Genomic DNA, 18,119 nt, shown 5'->3' with positions numbered 1-18,119 from the left:
TCTTTTCTAAATCAGAGTTTGTGTCTTCAGAGAAAGTCTTAGAGTTGCATATCCAAAGTAAGTCAAAGAAGGCCATGTACATTTGTAGATAAAGTTAAAGGTATAGTTCACACAAAAATTTTAATTCTGTGATTAATTACTCGCCCTCAGTCGCTCCAAACCCATAAGACATTTGTTTATCTTCAGAACATAAATTAAGATATTTTTGATGAAATTTGAGAGCTTTCTGACCCCTCTCCCAGGACAATCCTCCACTATTATGGAGAGTTCCACGATGCATGTGCGTGCTTTGTTCTGCTTGTACAAAAAGGTGCGACACATGCTTGTTCTACATCAGCAACATTGCGCACATGTTTTGTAAAGGCAGAGGACTGTCCTAGGAGAGAAGAAATCAGCTAATAAAGTTTAAATTTTTTGTTTTTAGCTTTATAAAATAACAGTTGAATCACATTTTCATTTTTGAACAAACTATTCCTCTAAAGGACAAGTTTACTTCCATAACAAAAATTTCATTATAATTTACTCACCGTCCTTGTCAAGGATGGTGAGTAAATTATAATAAAATTTTTGAACATGAACATCTTAGACATGAACATCTAACATCTTAGATTCTGAGATGTTCATGTCTTTCTTTCTTCAGTCATAAAGAAACAGTTTTTTTTTTTTGAGGAAAACTTTTCAGGATTTCTCTCCATTTAAAGGAATTCTATGGTTCTCCTGAGTTTGAATTTCTGAAATGTAGTTTAAATGCAGCTTCAAAGGGCTCTATAAAATTGAACAACACAATTGATATACTTTTTAATAGGGATGGGCATTTTAAGCAAAAATACTATTCGATAATCGCAGGGTATTATTCGATTATTATTCGAAAATCGCACCCCTCCCGTGTTTGCTCGCACACCCATAAACAGAGAGAGGACACGAGACCATTCACGCTTTCAGTGTGTATGATAACAAACTGTTTAATTCATTTGAGAATCTGTCTTAACAAATCTGTCCTAACATAAGCCATTAAATGGTTTTAATGTATTATTGCTGAAGTTTTAATATAATAAATAAACATAAACGAATTATGGCACTTATTAACGTAACAGTCCATCGATTAGCATTCAGCTGCTCATAAGCCAAGACATTTCTGTTTTAAAAATGAGCATGAACCTTCGTGGGCCTTTTTTTTTCTTGTCGCGCTTCGCCGCAAGCTGATGCCTTGTAATTCGCCGCCGTAAAGGCATCCTTTATACAGGGGTATGCAGTCCTACTCCTGGTGGCCCCCTTCCTGTGGAGTGGAGGTCAGCTTCAAGCAGGTTTCTGATTGGAGCCTTAATCCAGCGCCTTAGACCGCTCGGTCACGCTACCTTGTCATGTTGTGTTCCAAGGGTCTTTACGACAGGTCAAACGGCCTCCCTAATACTGACTCTGTGGAACGGCTCCAGTCTAATCCTGTTTGCGTAAAACAAGCCTGCTCCCAAGCGGGTTAGAGGGCCTCCCTGCCTTGGTTAAAATGGCTGCTGGCAGCAATGGGATTTGAACCCACACCCCCGAGGAGACTGGAGCCTAAATCGAACGCCTTAGACCTCTCGGCCACACTATTCGCGCATAACGCGCCAGACGCTCAATTCGCGCGAACTAGACACTCGGACCAGACACATATTCCCGTTTGGTGTGAACGTAGCATTGGACCGCGCGGCCATGCTACCTCGTCGGGTTGCTCCTCCAAGGGTCTCTTCGACAGGTGGAACGGCCTCCCTAATACTTACTCTGCAGAACTGCTGCAGTCTGATCCTGTTTGGGTGAAATATTCCCGCTGCCAAGCGGGTTAGAGGGCTTCCCTGCCTTGGTTAAAATGGCTGCTGGCAGCGATGGGATTCGAACCCACGCCCCCGAAGAGACTGGAGCCTAAATCCAGCGCCTTAGACCACTCGGCCACGCTACCCTGGGATTTGCACTTTCGTGGGCCGTTTTCTGCCCTCTTCCCCCGCCCCAAATGTAGAGAGAACGTCGGCCGCCGGACCTTCTATGCAAAGCCTCTGGAATGCGGGCAAAGAACGTTTTTTTTTTTGTACGCACAATAGCCTTCCAAAACTCTGTCTGGGCAGCAGTGGGATTCAAACCCACACCCCCGAAGAGACTGGAGCCTTAATCCAGCGCCTTATGCTACGTTCACACCAAACGCGAATACGCGTCTAACTTCGCGCCTGCCGCTTCTATTTATACGCGTGACCACTTTGTGTTCATTCGCCCGTCAAGAGCGAAATGGACGCGCATAAAACAAAAGTTTGAAGCGAAATTTACGCACGTCAGATGCGAAAGTTTCAAAAAGTTTCGAACCCCGTTGGCAGCCATCTTTTTACAAGATGTCTGTTGTTGATCTGTCATTTATCGAGAGTGTCACCGCTCTGTATTTGCTCTGGAGAGCAGAACAGCGGTGTAGGGATCATCGTCGCTGTATTTGGGTCGCGCTTCGCCACAAGCTGATGCCTTGTAATTCGCCGTCGTAAAGGCATCCTTAATACAGGGTATGCAGTCCTACTCCTGGTGGCCCCCTTCCTGTGGAGTGGAGGTCCATCTCTGATCAAGCACACCTGAATCCGCTAATCAAGGCCTTTGGGGCTTATGTGAAAACGATAGCCAGCTGTGTTGCATTTAAAATCAATATGATCAGGCAGCTGTTATTTCACCCCAAACTTTCCATGAGTTACATTGGCTGTCTCCATTCTTGTAGACTACTCATTGTTTTTCATTAATATAATTTTCAAATTCGTTGAGTTGTTTGTTTGTTTTTTATTGCACCTCTCCTATGATTGTAAATTATTGGTGTGCCTCTGTTGGAATGGAGCAGAGGCTGGGACAAGCTTCCAGCACTGACTTTGCTAAATTGCAAAGAATGCGAAAGCAGCTAAGTTTGGATGAGCATGCAGCGTCACTTCTCCAGTCGCTTAGCAGCCTCAGAAGCTTTCCAAAAGACTTCCCTGGCAGCGGTGGGATTCGAACCCACACCCCCGAAGAGACTAGAGCCTTAATCCAGCGCCTTAGACCGCTCGGCCACGCTACCTTGTCATGGTGTGTTCCACGGGTCTTTACGACAGATCAAACGGCCTCCCTAATACTGACTCTGCGGAACGGCTCCAGTCTAATCCTGTTTGCGTAAAACAAGTGAACCCACGCCCCCGAGGAGAGTGGAGCCTAAATCGAACGCCTTAGACCACACTACCCTGGAATGTTCACCTTCGTGGGCCCTTTTCTGCCCTCTTCCCCCAAGCCTCTGGAGTGGGGGCAAAGAACGTTCTTTTTTTTTGGGGTAGGCACTATAGACTTCCGAAACTCTCTCTTGGCAGTAGTGGGATTCAAACCCACTCCCCCGAAGAGACACGAGCCTTCATCCAGCGCCTTAGACCACTCGGCCACGCTACCCTGGCACATTCACCTTCGTAGGCCTTTTTTTTTTCTTGTCGCACTTCGCCGCAAGCTGATGCCTTGTAATTCGCCGCCGTAAAGGCATCCTTTATACAGGGGTATGCAGTCCTACTCCTGGTGGCCCCCTTCCTGTGGAGTGGAGGTCAGCATCAAGCAGGCTTCTCATTGGTTAATGCGGCGCGAATTGACGCAGAAGTTCCGATTTTTCACCTCGGGCAGCAGAAGCGAATTCTTGTCAGACGCGTGATTCACAAAAAAGCACAATTCGTGCTTACCGCACCTAACGCGCCAGATGCTCAATTCGCGCGAACTAGACACTCGGACCAGACGCATATTCCCGTTTGGTGTGAACGTAGCATTGGACCGTGCGACCATGCTACCTCGTCGAGTTGCGCTCCAAGGGTCTCTTCGACAGGTGGAACGGCCTCCCTAATACTTACTCTGCAGAACTGCTGCAGTCTGATCCTGTTTGCGTGAAATATTCCCGCTGCCAAGCGGGTTAGAGGGCCTAAGAGTTTCACCGCTCTGTATTTGCTCTGGAGAGCAAAACAGCGGTGTAGGGATCATCGTCGCTGTATTTGGGATGCGCTTCGCCACAAGCTGATGCCTTGTAATTCGCCGCCGTAAAGGCATCCTTAATACAGGGTATGCAGTCCTACTCCTGGTGGCCCTCTTCCTGTGGAGTGGAGGTCCATCTCTGATCAAGCACACCTGAATCTGCTAATCAAGGCCTTTGGGGCTTATGTGAAAACGATAGCCAGCTGTGTTGCATTTAAAATCAAAATGATCAGGCAGCTGTTATTTCACCCAAAACTTTCCATGAGTTACTTTGGCTGTCTCCATTCTTGTAGACTACTCATTGTTTTTCATCAATATAATTTTCAAATTCGTTGAGTTGTTTGTTTGTTTTTTATTGCACCTCTCCTATGATTGTAAATTATTGGTGTGCCTCTGTTGGAATGGAGCAGAGGCTGGGACAAGCTTCCAGCACTGACTTTGCTAAATTGCAAAGAATGCGAAAGTGGCTAAGTTTGGATGAGCATGCAGCGTCAGTTCTCCAGTCGCTTAGCAGCCTCAGAAGCTTTCCAAAAGACTTCTCTGGCAGCGGTGGGATTCGAACCCACGCCCCCGAAGAGACTGGAGCCTTAATCCAGCGCCTTAGACCGCTCGGCCACGCTACCTTGTCATTTTATGTTCCAAGGGTCTTTACGACAGGTCAAACGGCCTCCCTAATACTGACTCTGCGGAACGGCTCCAGTCTAATCCTGTTTGCGTAAAACAAGCCCGCTCCCAAGCGGGTTAGAGGGCCTCCCTGCCTTGTTTAAAATGGCTGCTGGCAGCAATGGGATTTGAACCCACACCCCCGAGGAGGCCGGAGCCTAAATCGAACGCCTTAGACCTCTCGGCCACACTACCCTGTAATGTTCACCTTCGTGGGCCCTTTTCTGCCCTCTTCCCCCAAGCCTCTGGAGTGGGGGCAAAGAACGTTCTTTTTTTTGGGTAGGCACTATAGCCTTCCGAAACTCTCTCTTGGCAGTAGTGGGATTCAAACCCACTCCCCCGAAGAGACACGAGCCTTCATCCAGCGCCTTAAACCACTCGGCCACGCTACCCTGGCACATTCACCTTCGTAGGCCTTTTTTTTTTCTTGTCGCACATCGCCGCAAGCTGATGCCTTGTAATTCGCCGCCGTAAAGGCATCCTTTATACAGGGGTATGCAGTCCTACTCCTGGTGGCCCCCTTCCTGTGGAGTGGAGGTCAGCATCAAGCAGGCTTCTGATTGGTTAATGCGGCGCGAATTGACGCAGAAGTTCCGATTTTTCACCTCGGGCAGCAGACGCGAATTCTTGTCAGACGCGTGATTCACAAAAAAAGCACAATTCGCGCATAACGCGGCAGACGCTCAATTCGCGCGAACTAGACACTCGGACCAGACGCATATTCCCGTTTGGTGTGAACGTAGCATTGGACCACGCGGCCATGCTACCTCGTCGGGTTGCTCCTCCAAGGGTCTCTTCGACAGGTGGAACGGCCTCCCTAATACTTACTCTGCAGAACTGCTGCAGTCTGATCCTGTTTGGGTGAAATATTCCCGCTGCCAAGCGGGTTAGAGGGCTTCCCTGCCTTGGTTAAAATGGCTGCTGGCAGCGATGGGATTCGAACCCACGCCCCCGAAGAGACTGGAGCCTAAATCCAGCGCCTTCGACCACTCGGCCACGCTACCCTGGGATTTGTACTTTCGTGGGCCGTTTTCTGCCCTCTTCCCCCGCCCCAAATGTAGAGAGAACGTCGGCCGCCGGACCTTCTATGCAAAGCCTCTGGAATGCGGGCAAAGAACTTTTTTTTTTTGTACGCACAACAGCCTTCCAAAACTCTGTCTGGGCAGCAGTGGGATTCAAACCCACACCCCCGAAGAGACTGGAGCCTTAATCCAGCGCCTTATGCTACGTTCACACCAAACGCGAATACGCGTCTAACTTCGCGCCTGCCGCTTCTATTTATACACGTGACCACTTTGTGTTCATTCGCCCGTCAAGAGCGAAATGGACGCGCACAAAACAAAAGTTTGAAGCGAAAATTAAGCGCGTCAGGTGCGTCAGAGGCGAAAGTTTCAAAAAGTTTCGAACCCCGTTGGCAGCCATCTTTTTACAAGATGTCTGTTGTTGATTGGTCATTTATCGAGAGTGTCACCGCTCTGTATTTGCTCTGGAGAGCAGAACAGCGGTGTAGGGATCATAGTCGCTGTATTTGGGTTGTGTTTCGCCACAAGCTGATGCCTTGTAATTCGCCGCCGTAAAGGCATCCTTAATACAGGGTATGCAGTCCTACTCCTGGTGGCCCCCTTCCTGTGGAGTGGAGGTCCATCTCTGATCAAGCACACCTGAATCCGCTAATCAAGGCCTTTGGGGCTTATGTGAAAACGATAGCCAGCTGTGTTGCATTTAAAATCAAAATGATCAGGCAGCTGTTATTTCACCCAAAACTTTCCATGAGTTACATTGGCTGTCTCCATTCTTGTAGACTACTCATTGTTTTTCATTAATATAATTTTCAAATTCGTTGAGTTGTTTGTTTGTTTTTTATTGCACCTCTCCTATGATTGTAAATTATTGGTGTGCCTCTGTTGGAATGGAGCAGAGGCTGGGACAAGCTTCCAGCACTGACTTTGCTAAATTGCAAAGAATGCGAAAGCAGCTAAGTTTGGATGAGCATGCAGCGTCACTTCTCCAGTCGCTTAGCAGCCTCAGAAGCTTCCCAAAAGACTTCCCTGGCAGCGGTGGGATTCGAACCCACGCCCCCGAAGAGACTGGAGCCTTAATCCAGCGGCTTAGACCGCTCGGCCACGCTACCTTGTCATGGTGTGCTCCACGGGTCTTTATGACAGATCAAACGGCCTCCCTAATACTGACTCTGCGGAACGGCTCCAGTCTAATCCTGTTTGCGTAAAACAAGTGAACCCACGCCCCCGAGGAGAGTGGAGCCTAAATCGAACGCCTTAGACCTCTCGGCCACACTACCCTGGAATGTTCACCTTCGTGGGCCCTTTTCTGCCCTCTTCCCCCACCCCAAAGATAGAGAAAACGTCGGCCGCCGGACCTTCTTTGCAAAGCCTCTGGAGTGGGGGCAAAGAACGTTTTTTTTTTTGTGTAGGCATAATAGCCTTCCGAAACTCTCTCTTGGCAGTAATGGGATTCAAACCCACTCCCCCGAAGAGACTGGAGCCTTAATCCAGCCCATTAGACCACTCGGCCACGCTACCCTGGCACATACACCTTCGTGGGCTTTTTTTTTTTCTTGTCGCGCTTCGCCGCAAGCTGATGCCTTGTAATTCGCCGCCGTAAAGGCATCCTTTATACAGGGGTATGCAGTCCTACTCCTGGTGGCCCCCTTCCTGTGGAGTGGAGGTCACCATCAAGCAGGCTTCTGATTGGTTAATGCGGCGCGAATTGACGCAGAAGTTCCGATTTTTCACCTCTGGGAGCAGAAGCGAATTCTTGTCAGACGCGTGATTCACAAAAAAGCACAATTCGTGCTTACCGCACCTAACGCGCCAGATGCTAAATTCGCGCAAACTAGACACTCGGACCAGACGCATATTCCCGTTTGGTGTGAACGTAGCATTGGACCGCGCGACCATGCTACCTCGTCGGGTTGCGCTCCAAGGGTCTCTTCGACAGGTGGAACGGCCTCCCTAATACTTACTCTGCAGAACTGCTGCAGTCTGATCCTGTTTGCGTGAAATATTCCCGCTGCCAAGCGGGTTAGAGGGCCTAAGAGTTTCACCGCTCTGTATTTGCTCTGGAGAGCAAAACAGCGGTGTAGGGATCATCGTCGCTGTATTTGGGATGCGCTTCGCCACAAGCTGATGCCTTGTAATTCGCCGCCGTAAAGGCATCCTTAATACAGGGTATGCAGTCCTACTCCTGGTGGCCCCCTTCCTGTGGAGTGGAGGTCCATCTCTGATCAAGCACACCTGAATCCGCTAATCAAGGCCTTTGGGGCTTATGTGAAAACGATAGCCAGCTGTGTTGCATTTAAAATCAAAATGATCAGGCAGCTGTTATTTCACCCCAAACTTTCCATGAGTTACATTGGCTGTCTCCATTCTTGTAGACTACTCATTGTTTTTCATTAATATAATTTTCAAATTCGTTGAGTTGTTTGTTTGTTTTTTATTGCACCTCTCCTATGATTGTAAATTATTGGTGTGCCTCTGTTGGAATGGAGCAGAGGCTGGGACAAGCTTCCAGCACTGACTTTGCTAAATTGCAAAGAATGCGAAAGCAGCTAAGTTTGGATGAGCATGCAGCGTCACTTCTCCAGTCGCTTAGCAGCCTCAGAAGCTTTCCAAAAGACTTCCCTGGCAGCGGTGGGATTCGAACCCACGCCCCCGAAGAGACTGGAGCCTTAATCCAGCGGCTTAGACCGCTCGGCCACGCTACCTTGTCATGGTGTGCTCCACGGGTCTTTACGACAGATCAAACGGCCTCCCTAATACTGACTCTGCGGAACGGCTCCAGTCTAATCCTGTTTGCGTAAAACAAGTGAACCCACGCCCCCGAGGAGAGTGGAGCCTAAATCGAACGCCTTAGACCTCTCGGCCACACTACCCTGGAATGTTCACCTTCGTGGGCCCTTTTCTGCCCTCTTCCCCCACCCCAAAGATAGAGAAAACTTCGGCCGCCGGACCTTCTTTGCAAAGCCTCTGGAGTGGGGGCAAAGAACGTTTTTTTTTTTTTTGTGTAGGCATAATAGCCTTCCGAAACTCTCTCTTGGCAGTAATGGGATTCAAACCCACTCCCCCGAAGAGACTGGAGCCTTAATCCAGCCCATTAGACCACTCGGCCACGCTACCCTGGCACATACACCTTCGTGGGCCTTTTTTTTTTCTTGTCGCGCTTCGCCGCAAGCTGATGCCTTGTAATTCGCCGCCGTAAAGGCATCCTTTATACAGGGGTATGCAGTCCTACTCCTGGTGGCCCCCTTCCTGTGGAGTGGAGGTCACCATCAAGCAGGCTTCTGATTGGTTAATGCGGCGCGAATTGACGCAGAAGTTCCGATTTTTCACCTCTGGGAGCAGAAGCGAATTCTTGTCAGACGCGTGATTCACAAAAAAGCACAATTCGTGCTTACCGCACCTAACGCGCCAGATGCTAAATTCACGCGAACTAGACACTCGGACCAGACGCATATTCCCGTTTGGTGTGAACGTAGCATTGGACCGCGCGACCATGCTACCTCGTCGGGTTGCGCTCCAAGGGTCTCTTCGACAGGTGGAACGGCCTCCCTAATACTTACTCTGCAGAACTGCTGCAGTCTGATCCTGTTTGCGTGAAATATTCCCGCTGCCAAGCGGGTTAGAGGGCCTAAGAGTTTCACCGCTCTGTATTTGCTCTGGAGAGCAAAACAGCGGTGTAGGGATCATCGTCGCTGTATTTGGGATGCGCTTCGCCACAAGCTGATGCCTTGTAATTCGCCGCCGTAAAGGCATCCTTAATACAGGGTATGCAGTCCTACTCCTGGTGGCCCCCTTCCTGTGGAGTGGAGGTCCATCTCTGATCAAGCACACCTGAATCCGCTAATCAAGGCCTTTGGGGCTTATGTGAAAACGATAGCCAGCTGTGTTGCATTTAAAATCAAAATGATCAGGCAGCTGTTATTTCACCCCAAACTTTCCATGAGTTACATTGGCTGTCTCCATTCTTGTAGACTACTCATTGTTTTTCATTAATATAATTTTCAAATTCGTTGAGTTGTTTGTTTGTTTTTTATTGCACCTCTCCTATGATTGTAAATTATTGGTGTGCCTCTGTTGGAATGGAGCAGAGGCTGGGACAAGCTTCCAGCACTGACTTTGCTAAATTGCAAAGAATGCGAAAGCGGCTAAGTTTGGATGAGCATGCAGCGTCACTTCTTCAGTCGCTTAGCAGCCTCAGAAGCTTTCCAAAAGACTTCCCTGGCAGCGGTGGGATTCGAACCCACTCCCCCGAAGAGACTGGAGCCTTAATCCAGCGCCTTAGACCGCTCGGCCACGCTACCTTGTCATTTTGTGTTCCAAGGGTCTTTACGACAGGTCAAACCGCCTCCCTTATACTGACACTGCGGAACGGCTCCAGTCTAATCCTGTTTGCGTAAAACAAGCCCGCTCCCAAGCGGGTTAGAGGGCCTCCCTGCCTTGTTTAAAATGGCTGCTGGCAGCAATGGGATTTGAACCCACACCCCCGAGGAGACTGGAGCCTAAATCGAACGCCTTAGACCTCTCGGCCACACTACCCTGGAATGTTCACCTTCGTGGGCCCTTTTCCCCCAAGCCTCTGGAGTGGGGGCAAAGAACGTTTTTTTTTTTTTTTGTGTAGGCACTATAGCCCTCCGAAACTCTCTCTTGGCAGTAGTGGGATTCAAACCCACTCCCCCGAAGAGACACGAGCCTTCATCCAGCGCCTTAGACCACTCGGCCACGCTACCCTGGCACATTCACCTTCGTAGGCCTTTTTTTTTTTCTTGTCGCACTTCGCCGCAAGCTGATGCCTTGTAATTCGCCGCCGTAAAGGCATCCTTTATACAGGGGTATGCAGTCCTACTCCTGGTGGCCCCCTTCCTGTGGAGTGGAGGTCAGCATCAAGCAGGCTTCTGATTGGTTAATGCGGCGCGAATTGACGCAGAAGTTCCGATTTTTCACCTCGGGCAGCAGACGCGAATTCTTGTCAGACGCGTGATTCACAAAAAAGCACAATTCGCGCATAACACGCCAGACGCTCAATTCGCGCGAACTAGACACTCGGACCAGACGCATATTCCCGTTTGGTGTGAACGTAGCATTGGACCGCGCGGCCATGCTACCTCGTCGGGTTGCTCCGCCAAGGGTCTCTTCGACAGGTGGAACGGCCTCCCTAATACTTACTCTGCAGAACTGCTGCAGTCTGATCCTGTTTGGGTGAAATATTCCCGCTGCCAAGCGGGTTAGAGGGCTTCCCTGCCTTGGTTAAAATGGCTGCTGGCAGCGATGGGATTCGAACCCACGCCCCCGAAGAGACTGGAGCCTAAATCCAGCGCCTTAGACCACTCGGCCACGCTACCCTGGGATTTGCACTTTCGTGGGCCGTTTTCTGCCCTCTTCCCCCGCCCCAAATATAGAGAGAACGTCGGCCGCCGGACCTTCTATGCAAAGCCTCTGGAGTGCGGGCAAAGAACGTTTTTTTTTTTTTGTACGCACAATAGCCTTCCAAAACTCTGTCTGGGCAGCGAATACACGCGAATACACGTCTAACTTCGCGCCTGCCGCTTCTATTTATACGTGTGACCACTTTGTGTTCATTCGCCCGTCAAGAGCGAAATGGACGCGCATAAAACAAAAGTTTGAAGCGAAATTTACGCACGTCAGATGCGAAAGTTTCAAAAAGTTTCGAACCCCGTTGGCAGCCATCTTTTTACAAGATGTCTGTTGTTGATCTGTCATTTATCAAGAGTGTCACCGCTCTGTATTTGCTCTGGAGAGCAGAACAGCGGTGTAGGGATCATTGTCGCTGCATTTGGGTCGCGCTTCGCCGCAAGCTGATGCCTTGTAATTCGCCGCCGTAAAGGCATCCTTAATACAGGGTATGCAGTCCTACTCCTGGTGGCCCCCTTCCTGTGGAGTGGAGGTCCATCTCTGATCAAGCACACCTGAATCCGCTAATCAAGGCCTTTGGGGCTTATGTGAAAACGATAGCCAGCTGTGTTGCATTTAAAATCAAAATGATCAGGCAGCTGTTATTTCACCCAAAACTTTCCATGAGTTACATTGGCTGTCTCCATTCTTGTAGACTACTATTGTTTTTCATTAATATAATTTTCAAATTCGTTGAGTTGTTTGTTTGTTTTTTATTGCACCTCTCCTATGATTGTAAATTATTTTTGTGCCTCTGTTGGAATGGAGCAGAGGCTGGGACAAGCTTCCAGCACTGACTTTAGTCAAACAGTCTAATCCTGTTTGCGTAAAACAAGCCCGCTCCCAAGCGGGTTAGAGGGCCTCCCTGCCTTGGTTAAAATTGCTGCTGGCAGCAATGGGATTTGAACCCACACCCCCGAAGAGACTGGAGCCTAAATCGAACGCCTTAGACCTCTCGGCCACACTACCCTGGAATGTTCACCTTCGTGGGCCCTTTTCTGCCCTCTTCCCCCACCCCAAAGATAGAGAAAACGTCGGCCGACAGACCTTCTTTGCAAAGCCTCTGGAGTGGGGCAAAGAACGTTTTTTTTGTGTGTAGGCACAATAGCCTTCCAAAACTCTGTCTTGGCAGTAGTGGGATTCAAACCCACGCCCCCAAAGAGACTGGAGCCTTAATCCAGAACCTTAGACCACTCGGCCACGCTACCCTGGCACGTTCACCTTCGTGGGCCCTTTTTTTTTCTTGTCGCGCTTCGCCGCAAGCTGATGCCTTGTAATTCGCCACCGTAAAGGCATCCTTTATACAGGGGTATGCAGTCCTACTCTTGGTGGCACCCTTCCTGTGGAGTGGAGGTCAGCATCAAGCAGGCTTCTGATTGGTTAATGCGGCGTGAATTGACGCAGAAGTTCAGATTTTTCACCTCGGGCAGCAGACGGGCGGATGAGGTAAACGCCTCATTCGCGCCGCAAGAACTCCAGGCGCGTGTAAACACGTCTTACCATTGACTTAACATTGAAATCACTCGGACCAGACGCATATTCCCGTTTGGTGTGAACGTAGCATTAGACCACGCGGCCATGCTACCTCGTCGGGTTGCGCTCCAAGGGTCTCTTCGACAGGTGGAACGGCCTCCCTAATACTTACTCTGCAGAACTGCTGCAGTCTAATCCTGTTTGCGTGAAATAATCCCGCTGCCAAGCGGGTTAGAGGGCGTCCCTGCCTTGTTTAAAATGGCTGCTGGCAGCGATGGGATTCGAACCAGCGCCCCCGAAGAGACTGGAGCCTGAACGCCAGCTGCTGAAGGATAGTCCGATAATATTTTGGAAATGTCGAGCAATGTTGAATTGCGCAGCCAATCACGTCGAAGCACTATAACATTTGGGCCAATCGCGTCGAAGCGCTTCAACATTTCCAGCCAATCATAAAGCGCTATTCTTAACATTTTCTTAACATTTTGGACATTTGACCAATCAGAGTAGAAGAGAATGCGTTTTACCGCTAGGTGGAGGAGTCAGTGTTCTAGTCAGGTGTCAATCAAGTTGCCGAACCGAGCCGAAGGTGTGAATGGGTTTCACGTCTAAAAAAGTTTGCCAGCACAGGAATTTGGCCATCAAATGAGGGTAACAGGCCAGCCCCTCGACAGAAGAAGTGGTACGAGATTTATCAAAGGGTAAGTGTGAGTTTACATGACTCATGTTCTAGAGATTAATAAATAGATAAATAAATGTAATGAAGCATTTTATGCCATATTTTATGCCCTTGTATTGTGCATTGCATTTGTTATAAATTTGTTATAATTGCATACAGGTGTGGAGGTGTGCTGAAATGCATTTGTGGCTTTCACACTCCAAAGGTAACATTAATGTAGCAAGTATATATATTTTTTGTTATTATTATTTACTGAAATTGTTTCGTTTCTGAATTGTTACGTGTATTTTTGTGGTTGTCTTAAGCAGCCCACTGCCTCTGCTGGACCAGCACAAAAGGTTGTGGAGCAGAGTCAGCCTGGTCCCCAGTCCCATCTCCAGCCCCAGCCTCATCCCGACCCCCAGCCCCAGCCCCAGCCTACAGCACCTGTAGTAACAAGAGCACCACATTTGCCAATGGTAAAATAATTAAAACATTTTTTAAGCATTGAAGTATAAGTTCAGTTCAAATTTGAGGAAGTATAGAAAGTTTAGAAATCTTCTAAAAAAAGCAAGAAGATTACAAGTGTTGGCTGTGACCTGCTAAATTTCACACCTTTTGAACAATGGGGGTAGCTGTAGTCTCCTGATTGGTCAGTTTGAATGTCTAAGATTTGGTTTTAGTCACATGGTCAAGGATAAAAGAATGTAACCTGTGTGCTTTCTCTCTTTCATCTTTGGCCTATACTTTTGGATTGTCCTCTCTTCCTCTCTAACTGAGCTCTGCCTGGGTTGAAGGTCAGAAAGTTTTTTTAAAGGCTCCATTCATTTAAAATAGTAATATATTTTTTAATTATTAGTTTAAAATAGCTTTAGTTTCATGTAAATGATTTGTAAAATGTAATTTATTTAGTAATGTTCAGTATCATGACTACTTTTCCTATCCTATTCAAACACATTTTGTCCTTTCACTAAAATGCCTATTTTCTTGACCCCTTTTTAGTTGACCAAACCAAGATTTACTGGTTCTCACATCGCTGCAGCAAAGCCAAATCTTAGTGTGGCTAGGAGACCTTCTCAGGTTGGAGACCAGCCCAGCGCAGCAGTGTCTAGTGCCTCTACACAAAGCACCACTTTCACTGTAAGTAATGGCATAATTCACATTGCATTCTATGACGAAACTTTCCATTTTCTGTTACATCTAAATTATTACACTTTTTAAAAAAAACACACTACCATTCAAAAGTTTGGGGTCAGTAAGTGTTTTTTGTTGTTGTTTTTTAAGAAAATTGATACTTTTATTGAACAGGATGGCATTGTTCAAAAATCTCAGTAAAAACATTGGTAACACTTTATAATAACTATCCGTTATAACTAGTTAATAGATCATTAGTAAACTGTTAGTTAATGGGTTATAAATGACTTGTCAAATAACAGTTAATAGTTTGTTAATTATTTATAACTATCTGTTATAACTAGTTAATAGACCATTAATAAACTGTTAGTTAATGAGTTATAAATGACTTGTTAAATAACAGTTAATAGTTTGCTAATTATTTATAACTGTGCCTTGTAGATAGCCAATAGATAACTTACAAACTGTTAGTTAACACGTTATAAATGACTTGTTAACTGTATTTTAATGATTTATAACTATACCTAATAAATTAGTAATAGATAATGAACAAGCTGTTAGTAAATTACTTACTAAAGACTTGTTAAGTATCAGTTAATAGTTTATATATGTTATTGGGACGTTATTTCTAAAGTTGCAACTATTCCTTATTTACTCACAGTTAATAAATGAAGAATAGTTGCAACTTTAGAATAACGTCCCAATAACATATATAAACTATTAACTGATACTTAACAAGTCTTTAGTAAGTAATTTACTAACAGCTTGTTCATGATCTATTACTAATTTATTAGGTATAGTTATAAATCATTAAAATAACAGTTAAGTCATTTATAACTTGTTAACTAACAGTTTATAAGTTATCTATTGGCTATCTATAAGACACAGTTATAAATATATAACAAACTATTAACTGTTATTTAACAAGTCATTTATAACTCATTAACTAACAGTTTATTAATGATCTATTAACTAGTTATAACGGATAGTTATTATAAAGTGTTACCAAAACATTTAATGTTACAAAAGATTTCTGTTTGGCATTAATGCTGTCCTTCAAACTTAATTCCGAAAAACTCAAATTATGCAGTTTTATTAGGCATTAGCCATTTTCTTTCTTTTCTACTTCATTTTTATTTATTGTGAACATTCATTTGAGTACAATCAATCATATAGCATATTTCAAGCTATATACAATGATTGATGCAGCCATAGAGTATTTTTACAATATGTAGATATGTACAATTATTTATTTTAAACTATAAATTATATTTGTAAATATGTTTAAATACAATAAAAAGAGGGAGGTAATTATATATCCTATATATCTATATATCCTGATTTAATTTCATCCAGAACAACCTCAAATGACCTTCATTATGTATATAGATGCTGTCACAGGGAGTCAGACTGAGACGTTCGGATCCATTTGCAACATTTATTTCAAACAAACAAACACAAAGGGGCAAGCAGAAATCGTGGTCAAAAACAGGCAGAAAGGTCGGGGCTGGCAGCGAGAATCAAAACACGGGGAGTAGTCCAGGAATCAAACACAGGGAAAACAAACTCGGGAAGAAACGCTCGGAAATACAGACCATACGGAACATTAAGACTTCGCAGAGTGGCTGTGTGTGTGTGAAGCTTAAATGCAGTCAGTGTGATGAGGTGCAGCTGTGAGCAGTAATCAGTAAAGTGGGAAACGAGGAGCAGCTGTGTGCAAGTGATTGGTGCAGTGGCTTATGGGGATTGCAGTCCAGAATGTGTGCGCAAGAGTTCATGATGAGATAGACCAGATACGTGACAGAGCCCCTCCCCAAGGAGCGGCTTCCAGACGCTCTAACCACCTAATACAATCTGGAGGGTGGTGGAGCGGAGGCGGAACAGGGGGAGGGATGGAGGGCCAGGTCCATGTAGGGGTACTGGAACCACGAACTGAGGCGGAGCCGACGGAGGGAGAAGCCATGGCGGAGGAAGGGTTGGCTCCTGCATGGGGCCGACCGACGGAGGTGGAGCCGGTGGAGCCCGAGGCGGAACCGGAGAGTCGATGGTCCTGGGCGACACAGAGGATCCGGAGGGCCAAGGGCGGAACCCAAGGCTCTGGCGACCCCGGTGGAGATGGAGGTCCGGAGGTACGCAGCGGAGCCGGAGTGACAGAGGATCGAGGCTGTGCCCACGGGAGGGAGGAGGTCCACAGAGCCGGCAGGACGGAGTGACGAGGCGCAGCCGGAGGAGTAGAGTCCAGAGGCGAAGGTGGGGCGACGACTGACCGGGGCGGAGCCGGAGAGACGATGGAGCCCGGAGGAGCTGGTGGGCCGACGGCCGACAACGGAGACGAGGGAGCACAGAGCCGGGGTGGAGCCGCAGGGTCGGAGGGCCGAGGTGGAGTCCAGGACTCTGAGACTGGAGGTGATGGTGAGGGATCCCTCAGTCTGGACACCGATGGAGACTGGTAGTCCCACGGCAAGTCCTCTGCACCGAAGGTGGGATGTGGGTGAGCAGAGGGACTGTCAGGAGACAGAGGTGGCGGGACTGGAGCAGCAGGGAGGGTGGGTGGGAACAGTCCATGCATGAGCTCCGTGACCAGAACCGGGCAGACAGGAATCTCAGGACGACTGGATGGAACCAGCGGAGTCTCTGGAAGGCTGGGTGGAACCAGCGGAGGCTCTGGAAGGCTGGGCTGAACCAGCGGAGTCTCTGGAAGGCAGGGCTGAACCAGCGGAGTCTCTGGAAGGCTGGGCGGAACCAGCGGAGTCTCTGGAAGGCTGGGCGGAACCAGCGGAGTCTCTGGAAGGCTGGGCTGAACCAGCGGAGTCTCTGGAAGGCTGGGCGGAACCAGCGGAGTCTCTGGAAGGCTGGGCGGAACCAGCGGAGTCTCTGGAAGGCTGGGCGGAACCAGCGGAGGCTCTGGAAGGCTGGGCGGAACCAGCGGAGGCTCTGGAAGGCTGGGCGGAACCAGCGGAATCTCTGGAGGACTGGGCGGAACCAGCGGAGGCTCTGGAAGGCTGGGCGGAACCAGCGGAGGCTCTGGAGGACTGGGCGGAACCAGCGGAGGCTCTGGAAGGCTGGGCGGCACCAGCGGAGACTCTGGGATGGCGGGCGGAACCAGCGGAGATTCTGGGAGGCCAGCTGTGGTGTGACTTGGCTCTGGAAGTTCAGCTGTGGTGGCCATCTTGTGAGCAGGCTCTGATAGGGCAGCCGTCTTGCAGACGGTTCCTTCTGGGACATTATTGCAAGCTCCATCTGTAGTTCCACTTCCTCGTTTGTGGTCGGAGACCTTGCCACCAGAAGATTACAAGTGGATTGGCAAAAGACTTTTCAAAATGGGGTCCAAGGGGAAAGCCAGAGCTCCGTGATGACCTCCAGCTCTGGTATTACCCACCACAGCCAGCACTTACCTACAATCAGGCTCCAGCTCCAGACAGATTCTTTTGTCATGCACTTCTGCTGTGGATGCCGTACAAGTTGTGGAGGGTCAAGATTCTCTGTCCCAATCCTGCCTGCGGACGGCATTAGCTGACAGGAGGTGGTCTGCACAAAAGGGCCAGGCAGGTTCTGGACATCGACAGAATGTACAGCATGGTAACAGAAACCCTCATCTGTACCAAGTGTAGAGCCTCGCATGTGTCCTGGAGTCAGACAGTCCTGCAACAGCTAGATCTGGGTCATCGGTCTGAGTTTCGGGTTATCCTCACGCGGAAGTAAGCACACTTTCATTCTGCATCCTGTTGTTAGGCCATCATCACATACATATGCAAATAGTTTACAAATCAAATATGTAAAATATATGAATGTGT

The 18,119-nt window shown here is 47.9% G+C and overlaps 9 non-coding genes across 9 annotated transcripts; all 9 read right to left on the bottom strand.

Moving 5' to 3' along the window:
- Positions 1-1,851: 1,851 nt before the first annotated feature.
- trnal-uag (transfer RNA leucine (anticodon UAG)) lies at positions 1,852-1,933 on the bottom strand. The gene has a single exon. It is a non-coding gene; the product is annotated as a tRNA-Leu (tRNA).
- A 1,037-nt stretch (positions 1,934-2,970) lies between these two features.
- trnal-aag (transfer RNA leucine (anticodon AAG)) lies at positions 2,971-3,052 on the bottom strand. Its single transcript has one exon. It is a non-coding gene; the product is annotated as a tRNA-Leu (tRNA).
- A 1,461-nt stretch (positions 3,053-4,513) lies between these two features.
- trnal-aag (transfer RNA leucine (anticodon AAG)) lies at positions 4,514-4,595 on the bottom strand. Its single transcript has one exon. It is a non-coding gene; the product is annotated as a tRNA-Leu (tRNA).
- A 962-nt stretch (positions 4,596-5,557) lies between these two features.
- On the bottom strand, positions 5,558-5,639 carry trnal-uag (transfer RNA leucine (anticodon UAG)). Its single transcript has one exon. It is a non-coding gene; the product is annotated as a tRNA-Leu (tRNA).
- Positions 5,640-6,684: 1,045 nt separating this feature from the next.
- Positions 6,685-6,766, bottom strand: trnal-aag (transfer RNA leucine (anticodon AAG)). Its single transcript has one exon. It is a non-coding gene; the product is annotated as a tRNA-Leu (tRNA).
- A 1,511-nt stretch (positions 6,767-8,277) lies between these two features.
- trnal-aag (transfer RNA leucine (anticodon AAG)) lies at positions 8,278-8,359 on the bottom strand. The gene has a single exon. It is a non-coding gene; the product is annotated as a tRNA-Leu (tRNA).
- A 1,514-nt stretch (positions 8,360-9,873) lies between these two features.
- trnal-aag (transfer RNA leucine (anticodon AAG)) lies at positions 9,874-9,955 on the bottom strand. The gene has a single exon. It is a non-coding gene; the product is annotated as a tRNA-Leu (tRNA).
- Positions 9,956-10,911: 956 nt separating this feature from the next.
- Positions 10,912-10,993, bottom strand: trnal-uag (transfer RNA leucine (anticodon UAG)). The gene has a single exon. It is a non-coding gene; the product is annotated as a tRNA-Leu (tRNA).
- A 1,196-nt stretch (positions 10,994-12,189) lies between these two features.
- trnal-aag (transfer RNA leucine (anticodon AAG)) lies at positions 12,190-12,271 on the bottom strand. The gene has a single exon. It is a non-coding gene; the product is annotated as a tRNA-Leu (tRNA).
- Between the last annotated feature and the right edge of the window lie 5,848 nt (positions 12,272-18,119).

This window comes from Garra rufa, chromosome 2 (genome assembly GCF_049309525.1).
Source record: "Garra rufa chromosome 2, GarRuf1.0, whole genome shotgun sequence".
Classification (NCBI taxonomy): domain Eukaryota; kingdom Metazoa; phylum Chordata; class Actinopteri; order Cypriniformes; family Cyprinidae; genus Garra; species Garra rufa.
Note: the sequence above shows the minus strand (reverse complement) of the source record. Positions and strands in the feature narration are given on the sequence as shown.